General features: G+C 41.6%; 1 protein-coding gene across 1 annotated transcript in view; it reads left to right on the top strand.

Moving 5' to 3' along the window:
* RTF2 (replication termination factor 2) overlaps window positions 1-13,100 on the top strand; it is a 73,556-nt gene that overhangs the window by 16,054 nt on the left and 44,402 nt on the right. The window lies entirely within an intron of this gene.

The following is a 13,100-nucleotide window of genomic DNA, read 5'->3' as shown; positions in this document are numbered from 1 at the left end:
CCAGACAGGTCAGTAATAGTCAACCTGAAAGCACTATGGGGTAGCTGTTGAAGTTGCCTGCACACAAACAAAAGACTGAACTAATTAAATTAAGAGCAAACTTAGTCCATTTTACCAGAAGACCCCAGAGTTCTGGATAAATGCAGAGTTAGTGTGTAGTTATGGGCTGTGTTTGTATGCAGGGATTTTCAGACCGGATTATTTACATTTCATCTGGTTTAAAATCCTTATTCAGATAAGCACCAACTATTAAAATGTAGGAGTTGAGTTAAATTGCCTCTATTGTGGTTTTCTTTGTTTAATCCTTAACTGAAAACTTTCTTGCTTTTATGGTTTTAATTCATGATATTAAGAAATACAGTGTACTGTTTTCTTCTGTTTAAACTTTGAGGGTAGGTCTACACTACAGCACTAATTCGAACTAAGCTAATTCGAATTAGTGCATCTAGACCTAAAAACTAATTCGAATTAGTATGTCCACATTGAGTGGACCCTGAACTGAAGTTAAGGCTGGCCGGGACCAGGATTTAGAGTGTGGAGCTGCTGCCGAGGGCTAGCCGAGGGCTATGCTTAAAGGGACCCGACCCCCACCCCGGACAAACAGTTCTCAGGGTTCCCCACTTGCTTGTCTAACTCGATGAGGGACAGCATCAGTCGATGAGGGAGACTGAGGGGGGATATGATAGTGGCCTTTAAAAGCATGAGTGTTGTGGAGAGGGTGAATAAAGAAAAGTTCCTCATTAGTTTCCATAATAGAAGGACTAGAGGACACCAAATGAAATGAATGGACAGCAGGTTTAAAACTAATAAGCGAAAGTTCTTCTTCACACAGCACATAGTCAACCTGTGGAACTCCTTGCTGCAGGAGGCTGTGAAGGCTAGGACTATAATAGAGTTTAAAGAGAAGTTAGATAAATTCATGGAGGTTGGGTCCATGGAGTGCTATTAGCTGGGGGTAGGAATGTTGTCCCTGGCCTCTTTTAGTGGAAGGCTGGAGATGGATGGCACAAGACAAATGGCTTGGTCATTGTCTTCGGTCCATCCCCTCCAAGGTAGCTGGTGTTGGCCGCTGTCGGCAGACAGGCTACTGGGCTAGATGGACTTTTGGTCTGACCCAGTACGGCCATTCTTATGTTCTAAGTTCAGAGTCGGGGGTCTCACTGGACCAACTTGATTTTCATGCAAACCTGCTCCTGGGTTCACATGTGGCCTTTGGTGGCCAGGCTGGCAGCTATCCTGCCCTAGATGGCCACATTCCTGTGCCTAGTGCGGAGGTTGTGAACGTTGGAGGCCTCCCCCCAAACCTCGATGAGGTCCACGATCTCCGCACTAGACCAGGCGAGCGCCCGCGTCTTGTGGCCCCGGGCAGGCTCCTGGGAGCTGCCAGCCTGGTTCTGGGAAGAGGCGTAGGGCTGGGTGGCAGCGGGTGGCTGGTTCGTGCCGTGCCAGGTGCAGGGTTTACTGGCTGGGTGCTGGCAGGCTTGCAACTGGCACAAGCACTGTAGCCAGCCTGTGCCCCTTTAAGGGCTCTGGGGCCAGGAGGGGGGCAGAAAAGTTTCCCTGGTTGTGCCCAGAGTGGCCACCAGGGCAAGCTGGGAAGGGCTAGCCTTCAACTAGTTCGAATTAAGTGGCTACACAGCCCTTAATTCGAACTACTTAATTCGAACTAGGCGTTAGTCCTCGTAGAATGAGGTTTACCTAGTTCGAATTAAGCACTCCACTAGTTTGAATTAAGTTCAGTTGGGGCCACATCAGTGAGGCGTGAGGTTTTTGGAGGGGTTGTTTTTTGCATCTCACTTGTGTGGTCCCCTACTGATTTTTCTGAGGTTCAGTGACTACTGACCTGAAACAGGTTCCCCGCCCCTCTCATAAATAAAGACAATGCTGAAACATTGTGTTTGACATACTATTTTATTTAAAAATTAATCCTGGCCAACAAGTCCCCAGTTGGAGCCAAGCACCCATCTGGCCACAGCATCATAACACTCCTGCATGCCCCGCCAAGACCCTAACCCTGAGCCTATCATACACCACAACCCGTTGTCCTGAGCCTATCACATTCCCACATTTCCAGTCTTCTGCCACAACACTCCTGCACCATCCACACACTGCAAATCTGTGTCCATCATACTCCCAATCTCCCTGCCCTGAGCCCCTTACACACCCCAACCCAAACTCCTGTATCCCCACATCCACAAGCCTCCACCTGACCCGAACACTCTCCAGCCTGGAGCCCCCTCCCTGAGCCAGCATCCTCTTCTCTACTTCCTCCTGCACCCAAATTCCCTCTCAGAGCTTGCACCTCCCGTCCCTTCCCACACCTAAATCCCTCATTCCTACACCAGAACCTGCACCTCCTGTCTCAACCCAGTGAGAGTGAGTAAGGCTGGGGACAGCAAATGAGGGAGAGGAAGGGAACAGAGAGGGCGGGGCCTCAAGGAAGGGGTGGGGTCTTGGGGAAGGGTTGGGGTAGATCTTGGCTTGCCCTGACGTTTAAAAAGTGATTGTGGGTGTAAAAAGGTTGGAGACCACTGCTCTAGACCTTAAATCATTTTTGTTGCTCTTCTCTGGATCTTCTCCAGTTTCTCCACATCTTTCTTGAAATGTGGAGCCCAGAACTGGACACAGTATTTCAATTGGGGCCTAATCAGCGCAGAGTAGAGCGGAAGAATCACTTCTTGTGTCTGGATCACAACACTCCGGTTAATGCTGGAGCCAGCATGTGTGTATCTATACAAAGTGTCCCTTGGGGACGTGGGGGGACTCCACACACTCTTCCCGCTCTGAAGCATAATCCTGGGAACGGCCTAGGCTGTGCTTCTAGGTCAGTGTTTCTGAAAGTGGTCCATGAATCCACTCTGAGAAAGCTGCTACTGGGCTGCTCCACTTTGTTTACTTACCAGCTCCACAGCCATGGAGCTTTGCAGCTCTCATTGGCTGCGGTTCGCTGTTTGCAGACAAGGGGAGCCATGGGAAGCAGCTCCATGGCTGCAGAGCCGGTAGTAAACAAACCAAAGCAGCCGGTTAGCAGCTTTTTCAGAGTGGGTCTGTGGACTACTTTGAGAAACATTGTTCTAGGTATGGGCAGCACAAGGGGCATGCCGTACACAAATATACCTGCTAGCCCCAGCAAGTGGCCACTTTGAGCAGCATATGGGGGTGCAACAGACAGGGAACCTGCTTGTGGGTCCTGCTGGGCTGCTTGCTGGGAGCCACCTAGGGTAAGCCCCTTCCAGCCAGAGCCTGCACCTGACATATTCCATAACCCTTCCCCTGAATCCCAACTCCCTGCTGCAGTTCACAACCCAAACCCTTTGCACCCCACTTTAATCACTACATTATGCAGCCCCCTTCTGCACTCCTTCCCCCAGAACAGAATCCTCTCCTGCAGGTCTCTACCCAGAGCTCCCTCCTGTATCCAACTTCCATCCCAGATCCCTCATCCCTTCCATTAATATCCTAGAAAAGAGTGGCCCTTGACCACCTAAATTTTTGCAGTGGCTCCCTATCAAAACTTATTACCCACCTCTACTCTAGGCCTTGTCTGCACTAGGAGGATTTGGGTGTTATTTGCTAGTATAGCTATTCCAGAAAAACCCTCTAATTTGGATGCATTGATATCAATATAAAAGATTTTTATCTGTGTAGTTTATGCTTTTTCAGGAAACCAACATTAGCTATACTGGTAAAATCTTTTATATTGAATTTTACAGACATAGCGATGTTAGTTGAAAGACAAAAATCACACTGCTTACTGATATATAAATATATTTAAGTGTAGACCAGACCGTATATTTTGGCCTGCACTTTTTGATATGTGGACCAAAGTACTTTGAGTAGAGTAAAATGTTCAGAAAAGAAACAAAATATATACTGAGAGATCTTTGATCCACTTGTCTTAGCAAAGAAGGTGAGCAGAAGTTTAGTAAATAGGGTCCAAAGGGAGCTAGTTTCTATGCTTTCTGGTAGTTAATGGTTTGTTTATATTGAAAGCAATAATTAGCTGTTTTCCCCTGGTGCAATTTTTTTCTTTGTACAGTAGTGAGGAGAAAATTCGAATGAATGTGATAATATGAAATAAAAAAGCTGTCAATTTCTGTATACAATATGTTCTTTGGTGAGTGATTGACTAGTCGGAATACTGTTTGTTAATATCTGGTATAGTCTGTCTCTTGGAACGCAAGGCCTTCCACAATTTGGAGCTCTGGATTTTACCAGTTCCCACAGAGACATTCTGGACGGTACATTCTAAATAGTGCCAATGGTGACAGCTTCTGTTGTGCTAGCTGACATATGTAAAGACATTCTGTTTTGTTAACCCATATCTTAAAGATAAGTGTGAACATTTTCTTAGAGGAAGCAACTTCTGATGCAGTAGTGATCAGTTCTAGCATGGCTCTTATGATTATATGTTAAATGGTTAATTTTTTCTGTATAGGAGAAATGTAAGCTTATTACAGCATAACTTAAAGGCCATATGTTTGATTATACTCCCTTTCTTCATATCCATAGTTTAAATAACTCCATTTTGGTCAATAAGTATTTCAATCTCTACTATTTTATTACAGATGAATGTCTTAACCTTCACTTTGCTCTAAAATCCTAGCTGACAATCCTGAGATTTCTTATTTTGTGTCACCCCAGGACACAATAGGCAGACAAGTACATACCCATACACCATACATCTGGTGGTTGGGTATTCACTCTGTTCCTGACCTTATTAAGTTTGCAGATGATATGAAGCTGGGAGGTTTGCAAAACTGCTTTGGAGGATACGGTCATAATTCAAAATGATCTGGACAAACTGGAGAAATGGTCTGAGGTAAACAGGATGAAGTTTAATAAGGACAAATGCAAAGTATTCCACTTAGGAAGGAACAATCAGTTTCACACATACAGAATGGGAAGTAACTGTCTAGGAAGGAGTACTGCAGAAAGGGATCTAGGGGTCATAGTGGACCACAAGCTAAATATGAATCAACAGTGTGATGTTGTTGCAAAAAAGGCAAACATGATTCTAGGATGCATTAACAGGAGTGTTGTGAGCAAGTCATGAGAAGTCATTCTTCTGCTCTACTCTGTGCTGATTAGGCCTCTATTGGAGTATTGTGTCCAGTTCTGGGCACCACATTTCAAGAAAGATAATCTCTGAAAGCATGGCCAGCCAGTCATGCCCTGGACTAGTTCATCAGACAAGATGTGTACATAGGAAAAAGAAGAAAATTAATTCTTCCATGCATGCTCTTCATACCTTCCTCCTCCAGTCTAAAATAAAAACTATACCCATTATACAAATAAGGGACAATCATGAGTTAGTTCCCCAAATTCCCATACCTCACTAAATCCCCAAATGTATTCATAGAAGACTCTTCCCCCACCAAGACACCAAGGAATATAAGAACTAATGGATTTCTATAGCCATTGTGGAATATTTCTGGTAAACACTTCCACCAAAGCACCTTTTCTACTTCACCACATAAATCATTTATTCACGGATAAACTGCAACAAGAAAAATAAGAAGAAAGAAAACTAGTTCCAGGGGTGAGAGAAATTGCTGATAAGGACCTAGAGACCCAGAGTTTCTGCAAACCTATGCCACTGTCATGAAGAAGGCAAAGAAAGCCAGCCTGTCTTCTGCTAAGTAGACAGCAAAGTCATGCTCTGCATGAATTTCACAAAGCATAAATCTTTGTATAAACATTCTGCTAAACACAGGGATACCACCTTTCTCTCTTCCTCAAGAATTTGGTCTAGTCACACAAGTAAAAATCATGGGAGTAATGATGGCACTTGTGATCACTACCTATATGTTCTTTGATAGTGAATGTAGAGAACCATATGGGAGCTCTACTAATAGAACATAAGAATCCCATACTAGGTCAGACAAGTGGTCCATCTGACTGTATTCTATTCTGACTTTAACCACACCAGATGCTTCAAAGGCAATTAATAGAACAGGGAAATCATCATATGATCCATACCTCTAGTATCTGGCATTCAGAGGCCTGGGGACACCCAAAGCATGGGGTCCCTCTCTGTTACCATGGTAATAGCTATTGATGAACTCCATGAACTTAATTCTCTTTAAATATAGTTATAATGTTGGCCTCCACAACTTCTCTGGCAGCAAATTCAACTTATTGACTATAAGTTGCATGAAGAACTACTTCTTTTTGTTTGTTTTAACCCTGCTACTTTTTAATGTCATTGGGTGACTGCTAGCTTTAGTGTTATGTGAAGGCGTAAATGACCCTTCCTTATTCTTTATCCACTAGGAATGTAAAACCCCATTTAATTAGTTAACTGGTTAAACATTAAGTTTAATCAGTTAACTGATTAAATGTGAGTAGGCAGAGGTTGGAGAGACCTCCCCACAGTGGGCTGCGGCTGCTCCAGCATGGCTGTTTCCAGTCCTGGCTGGAACCAGAAGTGGCAGCCCCACCCAAGCCACTTTGTGCGGGTTTACCAACTCCCATGTAGGGTTACCAGATGGTTTAACAAAAAATACCTAACACCCGCCCCTCCCCCCCATCCTCCCTCCCAAAATAAACACTGGGAAAAATTCTGTTGCGGAAAAAAAAGGGGGGAGGAAGAGACCAAAGTTGTTGAACAACAACAACAAAAAAGCGGGAGACCAAAGTTGTTAAGCAAAAAAAAAAAAAAAAAAAAAAAATGCGCTGTCCCTTTAAATGGCTCTGGGCTCCTCATTCCCCTGGTAAATTTTCAGAATGGAGAGGGGGGTAACTAGTGGTGTCCCCCAAGGGTCAGTACTGGGACCAATCCTTTTCAACTTATTCATAAATGATCTGGAGAAAGGGGTAAGCAGAGAGGTGGTAAAGTTCGCAGATGATACAAAACTGTTTAGGATAGTCAAGACAGAAGCAGACTGTGAGGGACTCCAAGAAGATCTCACCAAACTGAGTGATTGGGCAACAAAATGGCAAATGAAATGTAATGTGGACAAGTGTAAAGTAATGCACATCGGGAAAAATAACCCCAACTATATGTACAGTGTGATGGGGGCTAATCTGGCTATGATAAATCAGGAAAAAGATCTTGGAGTTATTGTGGACAGTTCTCTAAAAACTTCCACACAGCGTGAAGTGGCAGTCAAAAAGGCAAATAGGATACTAGGAATTATTAAGAAAGGGATAGAAAATAAGACACAGAATATCTTACTGCCCCTGTATAAAACTATGGTATTCCCATATCTTGAATACTGTGTACAGATGTGGTCTCCTCACCTCAAAAGAGATATTTTGGCCTTGGAAAGGGTTCAGAAAAGGGTAACTAAAATGATTAGGGGTTTGGAACGGGTCCCATATGAGGAGAGGTTAAAGCGACTGGGACTTTTCAGTTTAGAAAAGAGGAGACTGAGGTGGAATATGATAGAGGTATATAAAATCATGAGTGGTGTGGAGAGGGCGGATAAAGAAAAGTTATTTATTAGTTCACATAATAGAAGAACTAGAGGACACCAAATGAAATTAATGGGTAGCAGGTTTAAAACTAATAAAAGAAAGTTCTTCTTCACACAGTGTATAGTCAACCTGTGGAACTCCTTGCCAGAGGAGGCTGTGAAGGCTAGGACTATAATAGAGTTTAAAGAGAAGCTAGATAATTTCCTGGAGGTTAGGTCCATAAAAGGCTATTAGCCAAGGGATAGAATTGGTGTCCCTGGCCTCTGTTTGTCAGAGGCTGGAGAGGGATGGCAGGAGACAAATCACTTGATCATTGTCTTCAGTCCACCCTCTCTGGGGTACTTGGTGCTGGCCACTGTCAGCAGACAGGATACTGGGCTAGATGGACCTTTGGTCTGACCCAGTATGGCCATTCTTATGTTCTTATGTTCATTATGCTTTCTGTTGTATTATCTATCCCTTTCCTAATAGTTCCCAACATTGTTAATTTTTTGACTGCCGTGGCACATTGAACAGATGTTTTCAGAAAACTATCCACGCTGACTCCAAGATCTTTCTTGATAAGTTGCCAACATCTCCTTTTGGGGAGGATATATTGTCAACCCCAGAACATGCAGTAACTATACTAATACTACAGAAACTATTCTTCCGTGTTATGCACTTCCAACCCTTTTGCTTAGTGTCTAACTTCCCTTTTCTGAGCCAGCTGATAAAGAAATTAGCAAATACACTTTCCTTGCCACTCTTTGTGATCAAATAGATAAACAACCATATATTTTTCAAACGTGGAGTTTTAAATTATACTTGAAAATAGAATATGCAGAAATATAATTTACATGGGAAGAATGGGTAACTGTATCTAGCTACCAATTTGCATATTGATATGCACATCTTGCACCGTAAAAGTGCACGTGTGAAATTTCACATGCAGCTTAGGTGACCATATTTGGAAAAGGTGTCTTGTACAGTGTGTCTGAAATCCGGGACCACAAAAACAGCTTGCAATGAATGTTTGGGTCAGATTAAAGATAACAAAATAAATTTCAGGTTGCTTCAGCTCTTTTCAGTGAGGTACGTATTATATCCTGTTCAGAGGCTTCGGAAATATCTAGATACTTAGAAGGAAGGAAGGAAAGGAGTGGCAGCTTTTGGGTTTCCTTTCTGACAAGGGTTTCCCAACATTGAAGTAACCAAATTAATTCCTAGCAAATACCTTGCGTGAAGCAAAACTCAAATAAAATACCCCATCTAAATTATTCTGCTGTAGCTGCCAATTTTTTAAGTCCTAATTAATATTTTATTTTGCTAACAAAAGAGGAAACAGGACAAGGAACTACTGTCATTGCTGCTTACTTTCAGTGGAAAGACTATGCATCAGTTAACATATGACAATTTTTTTATGTGGTTTACTCGCACAGTAGGGCAGCTTTAAAATTGTTTTTCCATTCTTCACACTTCTGTCTTCTGAAGCTTTGTTTTCAGCTTAGAGCTGCTGTTAAAAATGTGAAACCTGTAGAACAACACTTGGAACATGAGAGGTCAAATACAAGTCTGTATTAAGAAACCGATTAATTGGGTCTTTTTTCTTATCACCCAAATGATAATCCTGTTTGCTTCTACTAAAATTTAACTCTGTCTAGCCAAAACTTCATTTTCTCCTGTTGGACTGGACAAAATGAGAAGGTTTTATGGAGGTATGTTCCACAATGCAGGATCCAACAGAACAGCAACATGATTTCCTGTCAGCTTCCAAAGGAATTGTATGATTGAGAAATAAAAAAAAAAAAAAAAAAAAAAAAAAGCTTTCAGTTTCAAAGTTGGACATTGATCTGGACTCTTTCACCTACTAGTGTTACTAAATTTGGAGTCTGAAAGAAGAAAAAATTCCTGTCACCTTATTTTGTTTGTTAGCAACTTGGACATGACCTTCACTTTTACACCAGCTGTAACTCCACAAACTTTAGTAGAGCTATGCTGACTGACATTACCTCATGAGCTTATACTTCGCATATAATGGACATTTTCAGTCTCTTCTTCTGTACTCAGTCTGCCGGTTTTGTGTGATTGTTTCATATAACAATAGAAATTAAAAAAAAAAAAAACAACATAAAAAAGGAAGCTACAGAGATAACGGTAATAATCAGTAAACGGTAAAATCTGTGCTCTCTGGTCCGGTACCAACTGAAAAGTGCTATAATCCAGCATTTCTGATCTTCATTGAAAGTTTGGGTTATAGTCCAGTTGGCACTGGGTTGGCAGGCTCCCTACCTGGCTCTGAATGGCTCCCTGGAAGTGGCAACCTTTCCCTGCTGCTCCTAAGTGGGGGAAATGAGAACCATAGGCAATAGGAGCTGCTGGGTCAGTTTCTACAGGCGATGGCAGCAACCAGAGCCACCAAGCCAGGCCTATGCCTTGGAGCAGCAGGGACATGTTGCCACTTATGGGGAACCACCAAGAAACCCCTCCCATGCCCCACACCCTTTCTGCACCCCAACACACAGCTCTGACCCACCCTCTTGCTCTCCCCAAGCCTGACCCCTGCACTTCCTTTCACACCTCAAACCTTTTGGTTCCAACCTGGAGCCACCCTTCTACATACTCAGACATCTCATGCCCCATCCTACCTCAGAATCTGGCCCCCTAGCCAGAGCCCTCACCCCCTCCAGCATCCAACACAGATCCCCTTCCTGTACTCTGACTGCCTCATTTCTTGCCTTACCCTGGAGCTCCCCCTCACCACCCCGGCCAAAGCCCTCACACTCTCCCTCTCCCATATCCTGTTCCCCTTCCTCATCCTGGAGCCCCCAACCACACTCTGAACTCTTAGTAAACCAAAATATTTGACTAACAAGCATCCCTCATTCTCCCAATGTGTTGGATAACAAAGCTTTTACTATAATAGCTGAAACTATTTTAACTGATTTTTTTTTTAAATGACGAGTTTTGAAATTGATAGTGTCCATCTCTAAGACATTTAATAAGAGGCATTAGTATAAGATTCAGTAGTAAGCAGGACTTGATATAATCAGCACCCAAAACCATTAGGGACTACAATGACTTCTAAACTGGGACTGTTGGTTTTTCATCTGCTCCTTTATAGCCACCAACTAATTATAAGGGAAGCAGCACGAGCATATGATCCTGGTATCTCAGTCCATTAAGCAATTGTGATGCAACATTCTGAAGAAACAGCAGGTGAAGAAGTAACCACAATGAGAGGACTGGCAAAGGATTTACAGTGAACCAGGCTTGTCACTGGGAGTTTTTGTTGCTGTTATGAGGTCATCAAATAGTTAGGATGCAGATTGCACAATCAAAAAAGCACTTTTGTACGGTGTCAGATACGTTGCAGGTTTTCAGAGGCAGGCCATGGTCAAAAGCAAAGCCAAGATTCTTAACTTGGTTAAACCCCTATGATGAGCAAGCAGGAGTCAGCATGGTATCCATACACAGACATAAGTGTCTGTGGTAAAAATGTTAAGGACTATGGTAACTAAGTACAGTAATTTTGTCAAGTGTCTGTCAAGCAATATGGTAGTGCTGAATCACCTCAGGCAGCCAATCACAGCTTTATCAAGCACTCCTTAGGAAGATTGTGTAATGCATACAATTGCAACATTGTGCAAGCATTCTTGCAGAAGAAAGACTGAACGTGAAGGGATTAATATGTATATTGGACGAGAGGGGAGAGCATGCAGAACCTTGAACAATGTACTTCTGGTACCATGATACTTAGGATTGTATTCTTATCCTTGCAATATATATGAGGCTCTCTAATTGATACTAGGGGCATCTTTTAAAATATAACATTTATCATAAACTGTGGTAAATTAAATGTGAATAAATAAAAGGTGGTGGTTTTATATTCCATCTTTTGCATTTCTTTAATATTTTATTTTGAAAATGTTTCATTTTCAATAGATTTTAATATATTCTTGATATAGTACTTTACTTATTTGAACTAATGCCTTTACGCATATACAGATATGCTTTTCTGCATATTTATGACCGCTACTGCATATGTACGAGCAACAACTTTTTTTTCTGAAGTGCTACAAATGCCTTTCATCCATAGAATTAGTGCATCTCTTATATTATACAGTGTACTGTTTTCTTCTATGTAATCATATTTACATGATAGACTGAAGTTTATTGACTCAACAGTTTTTAAAAGTAAGTACAGATTAACAGGAGACCAAAACAACCTGGAACAATTTGTTGGTAAAAGAAAATGTGCTTTTAATAAATTTCCCTAAATATGTGTTGTTAATATTCTCAGTTCCCATTCACGTTAATGACTTGGTTTTTTTAAATAGGTGTTGAAAAATCACAGTTAAAAAGCTGTTAAGGCTTTTACTTTAACAAAATAGAGCTAATTCAGATTTTAGGGATGGATATTTTTCTTAAATTGCCCCATTGTGTTGACATTGTGTGACTTCTTGCCCTCCCTGCAACGATTTTTAGTGTAAACTGTATTATTTGTATTAACATTACATAAAATATAGAAGAGCCATTTAAGGAAAGATCAACCTCAACTCTGAAGTATCTAGCTTCCCCATTCCTAAATTGTACCTTAATATTATTTTAAGTAGGGTTTTTAATTTTTTTTTTTAGTTTAGCTGTAAACTAAGATTCCGTCCTGTTTTATTCAGTTAGAGCCAAATTCTACTACCTATACAGATATTAAGTGATTCCTTGCTACACAAGTAATCCACTAATTTAATTAATTATAGGGAAAACTATTTTTTATTCTAAGTAAGGATGGGAGATTGGGTTGCTAACTTTCAAGGTAAGCACTGTGGGTACAGCTAGACTACAAGAGTTTTTCCGGGATACTGGAGACATCCCAGAAAAACTTTTCCACCTCCAGGGATGCATTTGCTCTTCTAGGTTTTTTTTTTTTTTTTTTTTTCTGGAAGAGCAAATGTGCTCTTTCGGAAGCCCCTTTATTCCTCGTTCGGGCTTCCGAAAGAGGGTTTTTCCCCCGACATTTGGCCCAGTCTAGTTGAGCCAAATGTCGGAAAAGCCTCTTCCGACAAAAGGATTGAAAAAAGCAGCAATGTAGCTGTACCCAATGAGTCCTTTATTGTGAATCTAATAAGAGAGTGATTGTGATCATTACAGTTATTTTCTAAAACATCTGTGCAAAGCAGATAAATACCTCTAAAGTTTTGTAATAGTATTTAAGGAGAAGGATCAAAGCTAATTTTGTTATGACTGATGCATAATACAATCACTATTTTCAGTCAGTCTAAACAAGGTGAAAAATTTTCTAATTGAATTTTCTTGGGAAAAAGGCATTTGCTAGTTTATCCTAATACCACACTAATACCAACCCTGGTACCTTCCCTTGCAACAAACCCCATTGCCAGCTTTGTCCACATATTCATTCTGCTGATACCATTATTGGACCTAATCAAGTGAGCTATAAGATCAAGAACACATATTCCTGCGCATCCAGAAATATAATTTATGCTATCATGTGCCGAAAGTGTCCGTCTGCTATGTATATTGGACAAACATCTCAGACACTTCGCCAAAGGATTAATGCCCACAAAACAGATATCAGACAAGATCACAAAGAAAAAACAGTTTCTTGCCATTTTAACCAGAAAGGACACTCTCTCAGGGTATGTCTACACTACCCCGCTAGTTCGAACTAGCGGGGTAATGTAGGC

The sequence above is a fragment of the Pelodiscus sinensis genome, chromosome 18 (genome assembly GCF_049634645.1).
Source record: "Pelodiscus sinensis isolate JC-2024 chromosome 18, ASM4963464v1, whole genome shotgun sequence".
Taxonomy (NCBI): domain Eukaryota; kingdom Metazoa; phylum Chordata; order Testudines; family Trionychidae; genus Pelodiscus; species Pelodiscus sinensis.
The sequence above is the reverse complement of the archived record's forward strand: the minus strand, read 5'-3'. Positions and strand labels throughout refer to the sequence as shown.